The following is a 12,215-nucleotide window of genomic DNA, read 5'->3' as shown; positions in this document are numbered from 1 at the left end:
CACTCCCTGGAGCCTCGAGTCTCTTGAGGGTTCTGTGCATCTTCTCTCACTGAGGCCAGACCAGACAGCCCTCTGTTGTATATATGTCAGGGGCCTCATATCAGCTAGTCTATGCTTCATTGTTGGTGATTCAGTGTCTGAGAGGTCTCGGGGGTCTAGGTTAGTTGAGACTGCTGGTCTTCCTATGGAGTTGCCCTCCTCCTCAGCTTCTTCCAGCTTTTCCCTAATTCAACCACAGGGTTCACCAGCTTCTGTCCATCTGCATATAGCTATTTCAGTTGCTTGTTGGGCCTTTTAGAGGGCAGTCATGATAGGCTCCTGTCTGTAAGCACACCATAGCATCAGTAATAGTGTCAGGCCTTGGAGCCTCCCTTGAGCTGGATCCCAAGTTGGCCATTTCACTGGACTTCCTTTCCCTCAGGCTCTTCTCTATTTTTGTCCCTGCAGTTCTTTCAGAAAGGGACAATTCTGGGTCAGAGCTTATGACTGTGGGATGGCAATCCCATTTCTCCACTTTATGCCCTGTCTTTCTACTGGAGGTGGATTCTAGGAGATCCTCTCCCCACTGTTGGGCATTTTATTAAGGCCCTCTGAGTCCTGTGATTCATCTGTCAGGTATACCTTCTAGAGGATCTCTCTCCACCTCCTACCTCTCAAGGTTACCCATTTCCATTCTTTCTTCTGGCCCTCAGGGCTTCACTCCTGCCCTGCCCCAATACCTGATCATAGTCCCTCTTCCTTCTCTCTGTTTCCTCTCCCACCTAGGTCTCTCACTCCCTTTGCTCCCCAGGATTGCTTTCTTCTCCCTCCCAAGTTTGACTAAGGCATCCTCACTTGGGCCCTTTGGCTTGTTAGCCTTCTTGCATTTTGTGGATTGTATCCTGGGTATTCTGTACTTTTTTTGGTGAAAATCCACTTAATAGTGAGTACATACCATGTATGACTTTTGGGATTGGGTCTGATTTACCCAAATTGATGATATATTCTATTGCCATTCCTTTTCCTGTAAAACTTGTGTCCTCATTCTTAATAGCTGAGTAGTATTCCATCTCATAAATGAATCACATTTTTCATATCCATTCTTCCATTTTGGGACATCTGGTTTTGTTCCAGCTTCGGTCCATCACAAATAAGGCCACTATGAACATAGTGGAGCACGTGTGGTGGGGCATCTTTTGGGTATATGCTCAAGAGTGGAGATATTCTTACATACAGGAGTCTTTTCCATTTGTAGCCATTGAAGAAACAGGTTTTCAGACATGCACTCATGTCCATATACTCTTAGAATTCTGCCTTGGCACATGCAGTGCACATTATTGAAGATTGAAAAGACACAGGGAAAGACAGGTTAGGATTTTTTCACCATTCATTCATTCATTCACATCCAGATCTTAGTGGCCCCTTTCCTCCCATTTCCTCCCTCACAAGACCCCTTCTCCCATACCTCCCTCCCATTCATCTCTGAGAAGAGTGTGGTCCAAACCCTACCCTGAGTACCAATTCACCCTGACACCTCAAGTCACTGCAGGACAAGGTATATCATCTCCTACTGAGGCCAGCCCAGTTAGGGGTAAAGAATTTACTGGAAGGCAACAGAGTCAGGGTAAGTCTTTGCTTCAGTTGTTGGAGGACCTACATGAAGATCAAGCAGCACATCTGCTGCATATGTGCAGGGTGGGGATAAGGCTAACTCAAGATATGGCTTAGCAATTCAGATGGCTTAACACTGGTTACAGTTCCAGAAGTACCAAGTTCAATTCCCAACACCCACATGTTGGTTCACGGTCATCTATAAAAGAATGTGATGTCCTCTTCTGGCGGGCAGGTGTAAAGGCAACAGTTTAACATTTCTCAACAAGCTCACAAAAGCCAGCAGAACTCCTTTAGTCCTCAAACTGTGGGTTACAACTCCTTTAGCAAACCCTTACTTCCAAAAATATTTGCATTCCAATTCATAAGAGTATCAAGTTACAGTCAATTAGCAGCAACAAAAATAATTTTATGGTTCACGGTCATCACATGAGGAACTGTATTAAAGGGTTGCAGCTTTTAGGAAAGTTGGGAACTGATAATAACATTGCGTGAGGCAAAAGCCCAGAAGTTCGTGACTGCAGTCCTGAAAGTAACATTTCAACCCTAGTTCAACCAGAAGTCCTTAGGTCCTGACCCTAACCCAATGGCTTCGTACAGAATTGCGTCACTACTAAACACTGTAAAGGTGAGCACAGTCAGTTCGTGTCTTTTAGCCAATCAGAGTTTGTCTGTTTAGCAGTATTTCATATACCCAGCAATCTGTGCTGCTACTGCAGCTATCTGAAATATAAGCAGCTAACAGACAAACTACAATCAATAAGCAAACAGCAGCCAGATGGCAAATTGCTGACTCATCCAAAAATAACTACTACTAAAACAGGCCCCTGTATGCTGTCTATTTTAGGTTATTTTTGTCTCCTGTTTTATTAATTTTTCTGACAGAAACAATTTAATTTCAGTTGAGTTTGTTATGGCTCAGAATATTAGGATAAGGAACATTTCTAATTTTCTTATTTGCCCTTATTAATTGCAAAGTTTGTTTCTTTTTCAAAATGATTTTCTAGGCTTTAATAGATGCTATTAAACATATTAAACAATACTGCCTGAAACATCTTGACAGTTTCAAGACTATTATACCAGGAATCACAGTGTATTTACCTTGCCTACAAAGTTTTGTTCTTCTTACAGATAACGACTTAATTATGTCTTATGGTATAATGACTTAATTATGAAAACAAAGAAGTTCCTGCCACCATTCTTCATTATGAAAGAACAAATTGATAAGTTTTTATTGTATTTGGTATTGCATTTGGTAGGGCATTTCGTCTTAAAAATTACTTGCTGGGGCTGGAGAGATAGATCATCAGTTATGAGCACACGTTGTTCTTGCAGAGGACTGTTATTTAGCTTCTAGCCAATCAGATGGTGGCTCAGCTATCAGTAACTCCAGTTCCAGTGGAACACAATAATTATATTATATCTGTGTATATGTATGTACATGCATGCACATGCTATTGAGCATGTATAATAGTTGGTAGTCAGAGGATGACTCATGGGAATTGGTTCTTGCTTCCACCGTCTGGGTTTTGGAAAGTGGTTTTATCTTCTGAGCCATGTTGTCAGGCATTTCCAAAAGGCATTGCCTTAATGATATTAGGACAATAAAATGAACTAAATACACTTCTGCTATTTTTTTCAAAATACATGTTTGCCAAACAGTGTCTTTAACGTTGCTAAATACAAACTAAAAATATTTGAAAATGTATAGAGGATCAAATCTATCCTTCAGTATCCTACATGCACCCAACATTTATTTTTATGTAAAAATGCACAGGCACATTCATCTCACAGGTATTCAACTATGTTCATTGTTAATAAACACTACAGCCTGATAAATACCAAATATATATGTTAAAAGCAATTCATTAAGGTTCATTGTCAATTGTCAATAAATGTCTTACTTATCTACTTACATTATGAACCCAAAGTCATGCAAATGAAAAATCTCTGCCCTATGGGACGATCTGTCTGTCTGCCTGTCTGTCTATCTATTAGTTTCTTTGTGATATACATGAACAAATTTTTGAGCATCTGTGTCAGTCAGAGAACAACTTGTAAGAACAGGTTCTTGCTTCCACCATGTAGTTTTGGGAAATACCTCAGTTCTTTTGATCTGAAGGCTACATTTATGATAGATTAACATATCTATCAATCCATCCTACCTCTGTGCTACAGCCTCTCCTTTGGACTTCCCAACAAAGGCTCACCAGATCTGATGCACTTGTCCTGTCTTTCCACTCTTAAATTACAGCTGTCAGGACATGGTAAGTTGTATGACATGAGTTTCTGTCCTAAACTTTGAAAATCTAAACAACATAATTACTGAAACCATTCATTACTTTCCTTTTAAGCATAACATGGTGAAAAATTGTCTCAATTTTACGAAGTCTTGTTGCAAAATTCTACCTCCAGAATGTTCTGCCTGGAGCTTTTGCATGTCTCCTCTGCACTTCTGATTCAATGAAAGTTCTCTCTCTCTCTCTCTCTCTCTCTCTCTCTCTCTCTCTCTCTCTTTCTCTCTCTCTCTGTTGCACACACACACATATAAACACTCACACACACACTCACACACCACAGCTTTATTGGAGATATTCTTAGCTACAATTAACAAAGCAAAACTGAATGGTCATTGAAGGTCCTTATGAGGCACAGACTGCAACCTCTGCATTGTGGTTTCTGCATAAATGAATGCAGTTAAAAAAAGTTATGGTTAGACTATTGATGTGTCTCAGTAGATAAGGCCCTTGACAAGCAAACATGAAGGACAGAGTTCAGATTTCTAGCACCCACACAAAGACAAGCAAGTGTGGTAGCCACCTATAATCTCAGCACTAAAAAGGAAGAGACGGGATCTGGGGCTATAGGCTAGGCGAGTGAGCAAGGTCCTCAATAAATGGGAGACCATGATTGGGCAAATAAAAATGAAGTGCTGAAGGGGTTGGGGATTTAGCTCAGTGGTAGAGCGCTTGCCTAGCATGCGCAAGGCCCTGGGTTCGGTCCCCAGCTCCGAAAAAAAAAAAATGAAGTGCTGAGAAAAAAATGTGATAGATACCTCTGGCCTCCACATGAGTACATGTGAACAGGCATGGGCTTACACACTTGTGAGCATGCACACACAGTTGCATTCCCACCACACACAAATGTAGCAATAGCACTTGATAGAAGACTTTTTTATTGGATATTTTAAATTTGCACTTTAAATGCTATTCCCTTTCCTGGTTTCCTGTCCATAAACCCCCTATCCCATTCTCCCTTCCCTTCTTCTATGAGGGTGTTCCCCCACCCAACCAACTTAACTAGATTTGTTCTTTGATAATTTCATGAAAGCATACAATGCATTCTGATTATTAATACCTCACATTTCAGTATGTTCTTCCCATCCTTGCTAATCCCTCTGCCCTCTACAATCCTGTTCCCATGTTCACTAATATTTGTTTTGTATTGTGACACACAGTGTTTAATGAGGAATATCTGTTTAAAACCTTCTTTTAGCCTTACTTCATTTAAGCTGTGTTTATTTATAGTAGCAAAGACATATATCTTCTCTTCTTGTTCATCTGTGAACTTTTCAATGTATTCTGCTACTACAAAGCCCGACCACATTAATAAAATTGTAACTATGTTGTTTTATGTAAACAAAAAATGAACAGGAAAATTAATAGATAAAAATTAGAGTACAAAAGCCACAACTACTTGGATACAAAGAAATTAACCATAGAGCAAAGTCACAAATCCTGAGGGCCTCCTCCGTAGACAAGCAAAGAGCCAAGGCCAAGAAAGCCAGTACAGATGCAGCGAAATAAAGATGCCAAGGTTTTCTATGACATATCTGAGTAAGACAGAAATTCTAAATCAAGAGGACCTTAAGAGGGACTCCAGTGCTCACAATTTAGTAGACTAACAGGGCTCTGGGATGCTAACCATGCCCCATTATATTTATAGCTTGTGTTTCCTGGTAAGGCTACAAATCTGGCATAGATATTAACACAGAGTAAAGCAGCCTGCAAAACAGGTGCCTAAAATAGAGAAGGGTGTGTGTGTGTGTGTGTGTGTGTGTGTGTGTGTGTGTGTGTGTGTGTGTGTATGAATGAGTGAAAGGTTAAATTTATTCAAAATCCTGGCAGACATTTTTAAAAAGTCTACATTTATTGTTAGTGACTTTCATGGTCAAATATATTGATTCTTCAAAAGTAATTTAGTCTATGATAAATAAATTCTAACACAGAACTTTGTTCTTTGTAGTTCTAGCCACATTATATAATTTTCTGTTCAGAAATAATATCAAGAAATACATCTCTCCATTTCTCAATCTTTTTCATAAATGCTGTGAAGTACCCAGAGAAAATGAAACTTGGCCTTTGACCTCTGCAGTGATCAAGAATTGGTTTTCTCGTCTTCACATAACAACCTTCTGCAAGAAAGGTGACTGTTCTGGTCAAAGAGAATATTTCAAAAAATCAATTGTGTTAATACATTTGCATTATTGTATTCTTCATCAACAGTCAAGCTCCTGCCTCCCATCCTTCAGGGTAGAAACACTTCTGATATTTTTCTATCCTATCACACATCTGCCTATGTGCCTTCTGATTGGTGAGAAATGGGGTCTTTGTCTATTGCCTGACAGCTCATTATCGTCTTGAAAGGAGATCAAGCAATTGGATCAAGATATTGCTTACGGGGATTGTGTTTATGCATCTGAGCATTGCACACTCACTGCCAGCTTTTCCAAGCTGCTGGTCCATCTTGTGGGAAACAATGAGATGGTGGCATTTAATAGAATAGTCCTTTGTTATTTTCTTCGGCAAGTCACTAATTTCCTTACCATAAGTTTATACCTATCAAAGGTTAATTAGGAACAAGTTTTCCTTCTTAATACCCCAAGGCACATGGCAAATATATACTGGTGAATACAGAAGCACAGATTGCACTTTGACCATAGTGTATAGCAGTGTCCAGGGTGTCAGTGTTCTGCTTTATAATCTATATTTCCCTCTGGCATGTCAGTACAGCCTCATGACAAAGAGCTGAGAAATAAACATTTGTTGTTTTCTTTTTTAAATTACTGTTTCTATGGGCCTTAAATATTCACTTGTCTACTTGTTTTGTTATAGTGCAAGTCTGTTTTATCATGAATTTAATCTGGAGCAGTGGCAGGGAGTACTGACACTAACTCTCAGAAGAGAAAACAGATCTGTACTGTACACTTGGCTTGTTAACAATGGCTGAAGGAAAAGACAATGGCATATTTATGAAACAAGAAGATGTAACTGTCTTCCTTACTGAAGAAATGGCTTAAGGTAGGTGGCACTGCAAATGTCCCTGCCCTGCAGTTTAGGACTCAGTTCCTCTGGAGCATAGATCAAGGTATTAATTATGAAATTTCCATACAGTAATTAAGATTGTGTGATACAGGGGTTGGGGATTTAGCTCAGTGGTAGAGCGCTTGCCTAGCAAGCGCAAGTCCCTGAGTTCGGTCCTCAGCTCCAGAAAAAAAAAGATTGTGTGATTCAGTGCTAGTGGAGGTGAATTTCCCCTTTCTGTCATGCCTACAGAATACCTAGTCTGGGAAATGTCATCGTGTGGAGAAATCATTCTTGCCTAGCTTGTACCTGAGGTGGGTAAAAAGAAAACACTACTTTACTTTGTCTCCAATGTCTTCTGTGATTAGAGACACAGTTTTACAAGCCAGCTTTTGTGGAACCCAATCTCAGGCTAACAAGAGTTGGATTTTCTGCTTATCCAGAAATATTAATAACCAAAAACTGGCAGAAATATCAGAGGATGTGAATTATTTAGTCAAGATCTCCACAGATGTCTACCAGTATCTGGGCCCAGATGATTCTGAGGGCAGAGAAATGGAGTGGGTGGTTTCTCACTGAGGTTTATAAGTTTCCCTAATAAAGCTTTTACTTACCTCACCCCACATGGCATAGCTGGACCATTTTCATGTCCAGCAGTAGATTTCCTCGATGCATACCTGAATTCTCCCTTCCCTAGTCTATCTGTTTGTTTATCCATTGGATAATGGGCAATGTTTATAACCTGGAAAAGAAAAAAGTTATCTTGGTTTTGGAAGTGATGAGGCAAGCAGAAACTTTTCCAGATTTCCAGGCTGGTCCCTTTCTGTCTTGCTACAGATGTCAAAGCCATTTAGTTTTTATTTGTGTTCCAATTACCAACCTGACTTTTTGTTATGAGTTTTCATATGAGCAAATGAGGTGTTAGATGTTAGATGATGATAGAACAATGAAGAAAATAATAAAAAACGTTGTAAAGAAGGATACAGCAGCTATACGTTCCAAAAACTACAGTGGATGTCATTTTAAAATCTGAAATATGTATTTCAGAATTGTTCTGTGTCTTCATGTAGGACAATAGGAACATTATGGAAGACTGTCAACGAAAACTAACCCAAATGGTAAGTGCCCATATGTGAAGAACGGGATGGTAGTATATTTCCTTGATGTGTTTTTGCTACAAATCCCTTGATGTGAGTGCTGAACCCAATAGAAACAGATAAAAGTAAAAAAAAAGAAAGAATAGCCTGTTCTTTCTTTTTTTCAGTGACCCAAGCAAGAGCACGATAATAGCAAGTAGGCCTTAAAAATGTTATTCCAATTGAATACTCCATAACAATTTATAACCTCTGGAGCCACCTCAGCACAGGTATAGTGGATGTGACGGACTCCTATAGTCATCTTCAAGGTAAGGCATGTCTTTCCCTTGATTGTGTCAGAAGTGAGTTATCTGCTCTAGCCATACAACATATAATGAGCTGTGCTTATCCATTTTGCCTCTAGAGAAGACAGACAACCTGACCTTCTCTCTATACTCAGGCAGCAAAAACAGACCATTCATTTCCCTGCTAGACTGAATGGAAGGTGGCTTCATGCAGAGTTATGATTTTCACTGAAGCCTAGCAGCAAGGAAACCACAGCGAATAGTCAGAGATGGCCACATAGTGAGGAGCACAACAACAAAGAAGCCTGACCCTTCCCAGCTTGATAAAAGTATCAAGATGTCTATAGGGGTGTCTCATAACCTAGTCTCAATTTTGTTTGCTACTGGAGAAACGCAATTTGAGCAATCAAGCCCCGTGAAGTAGTTTTCAATGCACATGGATACAATGTTTAAAGAATTATAAGTATTATCAGGGTCTATATACCATAAGAGGAAAGGAAGAAATAAAGTAGAAAAATATTCTAAGTCGATGCAGGCTATGCTGGTCCATGTCAGCGTAAATATACTATGAAGCAAAGTTGGCAATGACAAGAAGAAACTCATTTATTTCTGGATGGAATGTAAAAGTGGTGCAGATTCTATGGAAAATAACTTGACAGCTTCTTATCAGTCTGCATAACAATCTCATTTTTCAATACAACCCAAATAAGTTAAAAACATCTCCCTGAGAACCTGAAAACCTGGACATTAGGCCCCTTTCAACTGTTACACTTACAGCGTGGGAACAGCCTGGCTCATAGACAGGGAAATGGCTAAGAGCTGCAGAATTTTAAAGCACTTTAATATGACACATTATTAAGTGAGGATTATTTGTTACAACTTTCATGTCTCTCATGAAGCATATAGGTCACATCTGACATTATTCTATTTATATAACATCACAAAATGATCAAATTTTAGAGATAGTGTCCGTTAGAAACAGGGTAAAGATGGGAGTGACTACAGACAGGCAAAACAAGAGAAATGTTTATGGCAAATATTGTAGTGAACTGTGGTTAGCACGGGCTCAGTGTTGAATGCTCAGCACTGGTTTGAGGAGTATTAGAAGCCAGGAGGTGGGACCTTTATGGAGGAAGTGTATCACTTGGGGAGTATTCTGAAGAGCAATTGTCAGTCAGCTCCTTTGCTATTTTTCTTGTCTGCTGTGGAGTGAAGCAGCTCCTCCAGATGCTTTGTCTGCCAGAATGTCCTAGTCAGGCATGTGGGCGTAGACAACCGAAGATGACCCTGTGACAATGAACAAAACCATCCCTTTCTCCTTTTAAATAGTTTCTTTAATGGAATGGGTAACAGCAATATGGAAGTCACAGATAGTATCTGAATAGCTGTGTAGCTTGAATGAAGTCAGGCAGGCTAAGGAAGGAAGATAACTTGTTATTTTATTTTGAACAGAAGAATGTACACATTTACCTATTTTAAAAATCAATCGTTGTATCCTGTACCAATGCATTCAAGACCATTTCCCGCTTTCTCTTCTACAAGGGTCAGTGTATTTGATTTTGTGTTGAGGTCCTTGATCCATTTTTTCCAAGGTGATGAAAATAGATTTATTTGCATTCTTCATGCAAATATCCAGTTACACTGCTGTCCTTTTCCCATTGTATGGTTTTGCCCTTTTTGTCAAAATCAAGTGTCTATCAGTGTTTGGGTTTATTCCCGGGTCTTTAATTTGGTTCTATTGATCAATATGTGTTTCTGCTCTGATACCTTGCAGTTCTGTTTTGTTTTTTTTAAATCACTATTGCTCTGTAGCACAGCTTGAGGTCAGGAATGGTGATTTCCCCAGACATTCTTTATTGTACAGAATTGATTTAGTTATACTGGGTTTTTGTTTTTTCATATGAAATTGAGAATCTCTCTTTCAAGATTCATAAAAATTGTGTTAGGATTTTGATGGGATTGCATTGAATCTGTAGGTTGCTTCTGGTTAGATGTCCATTTTTACTACATTAATCCTACCTGTCTATGATCACGGGAGATCTTTCTATCTTCTGAGATAACTTTTCCAATTTCTTCTTTCAGGGACTTGGGTTAGAGTTACACCAAGGTATTTTATATTGTTTATGAAATATTTTATATTGTTTCCCTAATTTCTTTTTCTGTTTATCATCTATATAAAGGAAGTCTACTGATTTCTTTGAGTTAATTTTATACCCAGACACTTTGCTGAATTTGTTTATCAACTGGAATAGTTCTCTGGTAGAATTTTGGAGTCACTTAGGTATACTATGATATCATGCTCAAATAGTGATAATTTGATTTCTTCCTTTCCAATTTGTATGTCCTTGTTCTCCTTTTGTTGTCTTATTGCTCTAGCTAGCACTTCAAGTGTTATATTGAATGGATAGGGAGAGAGTGGCAGCCTTGTCTTGTCCTTGATTTTATTGGGATTTCTTCAAGTTTCTCTGTATTTAATCTGATATTGGCTTTTGGCTTGCTGTATATTGCTTTTATTACATTTAAGTATGTGCTCTGAATCCATGATCTTCCTAATAACTTTAACAGAAAATGGTATTGGATGGCTAAGACCAAAAACTCAAGTGATAGTACATGCTGGTAAGGGTGTGGAGAAAGAAGAATACTTCTCCTTTGATGGTGGGATTACAAACTTTGGAAATCAGTCTGGAAGTTTTCTTAGAAAATCGAGACTAGGTCAACTTGAAGACCTAGCTATACCACTACTGAGCATGCACCCAAAAGATCCTCAGCCATACCACAAGGACACATATTCGACTATGTTAAGAGCAGCTTCATTTGTAATAGTCAGAAACTGGAAACAACCCAGATGTCCCTCAAGTGAAGAACAGATACATAAAATGTGGCTCATTACACAATGGAATAATATTCAGCTATTAAAAACAGGACATCATGAATTTTGCAGGTGGATGGATTGAACTAGAAAGTAGGTATGTACTCACTGATAAGTGGATATTAGCCATAAAGTACAGAACACCCATGATGCACCCCACAGATTCAAAGAAGTTATAAACAAGAAGATAGGCACAAGCAAGGATGCTTGAATCTCCGTTAGAAGGGGAAACTAAATAGTCATGGGAAGCAAAGGGAGGGAGGGAACTGGTTGGAATGAGGGGATGTGGGGGCAGGATTAGGTGTGCACAGAGACAGACAAAAGACCTAGAGGGCCAGGGAATGAAATGAAATGAATGAAAATCTGCAGCTGCTGGGGCAGGGCCATGGGGGCAGTGGGAGGTAATCATTAAGAAGTCCCAGAGACCTGAGATGGGGGACGCTCTTGCAAGCAAATGTGAGTAACCTTAGCCAAGATGCTTAATAGTAGGGGCATGGAACCTGAAGAGACCACCTCCAGTAGCCAGATAGGACTGGCTACTCAGTGGAGGGATAAGGTCACCATCCCACCCATCAAACTTTCAAACCAAAATGTATTCTGTCTAAAAGAAATCCATGAACAAAGTTGGAGCACAAACAAAAGGAATGGCCGACCAATAAATGGCCCAACTTGAAACCTATCCCATGGGCAAACACCAATCTCTGGCGTTATTAAAGACACTCTGTTATGTTTGAAGATAGGAGGCTAGCATAGCTGTCCTCTGAGAGGATCTCCCCAACATCTGTCTGCAATTGATGTATATACCCACTGCCAAACATTGGATGGATGTTGGGGAGTCTCATAGAAGAGTTGGGGGGAGGACTGAAGGCCGTGAAGGGGATAGGAAGCCCACAAGAAGACCAACAGGATCAATTAACCCAGACAGTGGGAGCTCTCATAGATTGAGTCACCAACCAAAGAACACACATTAACTAGAACAAGGCCCCTGGGAAGGGGTAGGGTTTGATATAAATTAATTAATTAATTAAAACATAAATCATTAGGATGCCAACAATTATGAAACAACAAATAA

The sequence above is a fragment of the Rattus norvegicus genome, chromosome 2 (assembly GCF_036323735.1).
Source record: "Rattus norvegicus strain BN/NHsdMcwi chromosome 2, GRCr8, whole genome shotgun sequence".
Taxonomy (NCBI): Eukaryota; Metazoa; Chordata; class Mammalia; order Rodentia; family Muridae; genus Rattus; species Rattus norvegicus.
Note: the sequence above shows the minus strand (reverse complement) of the source record.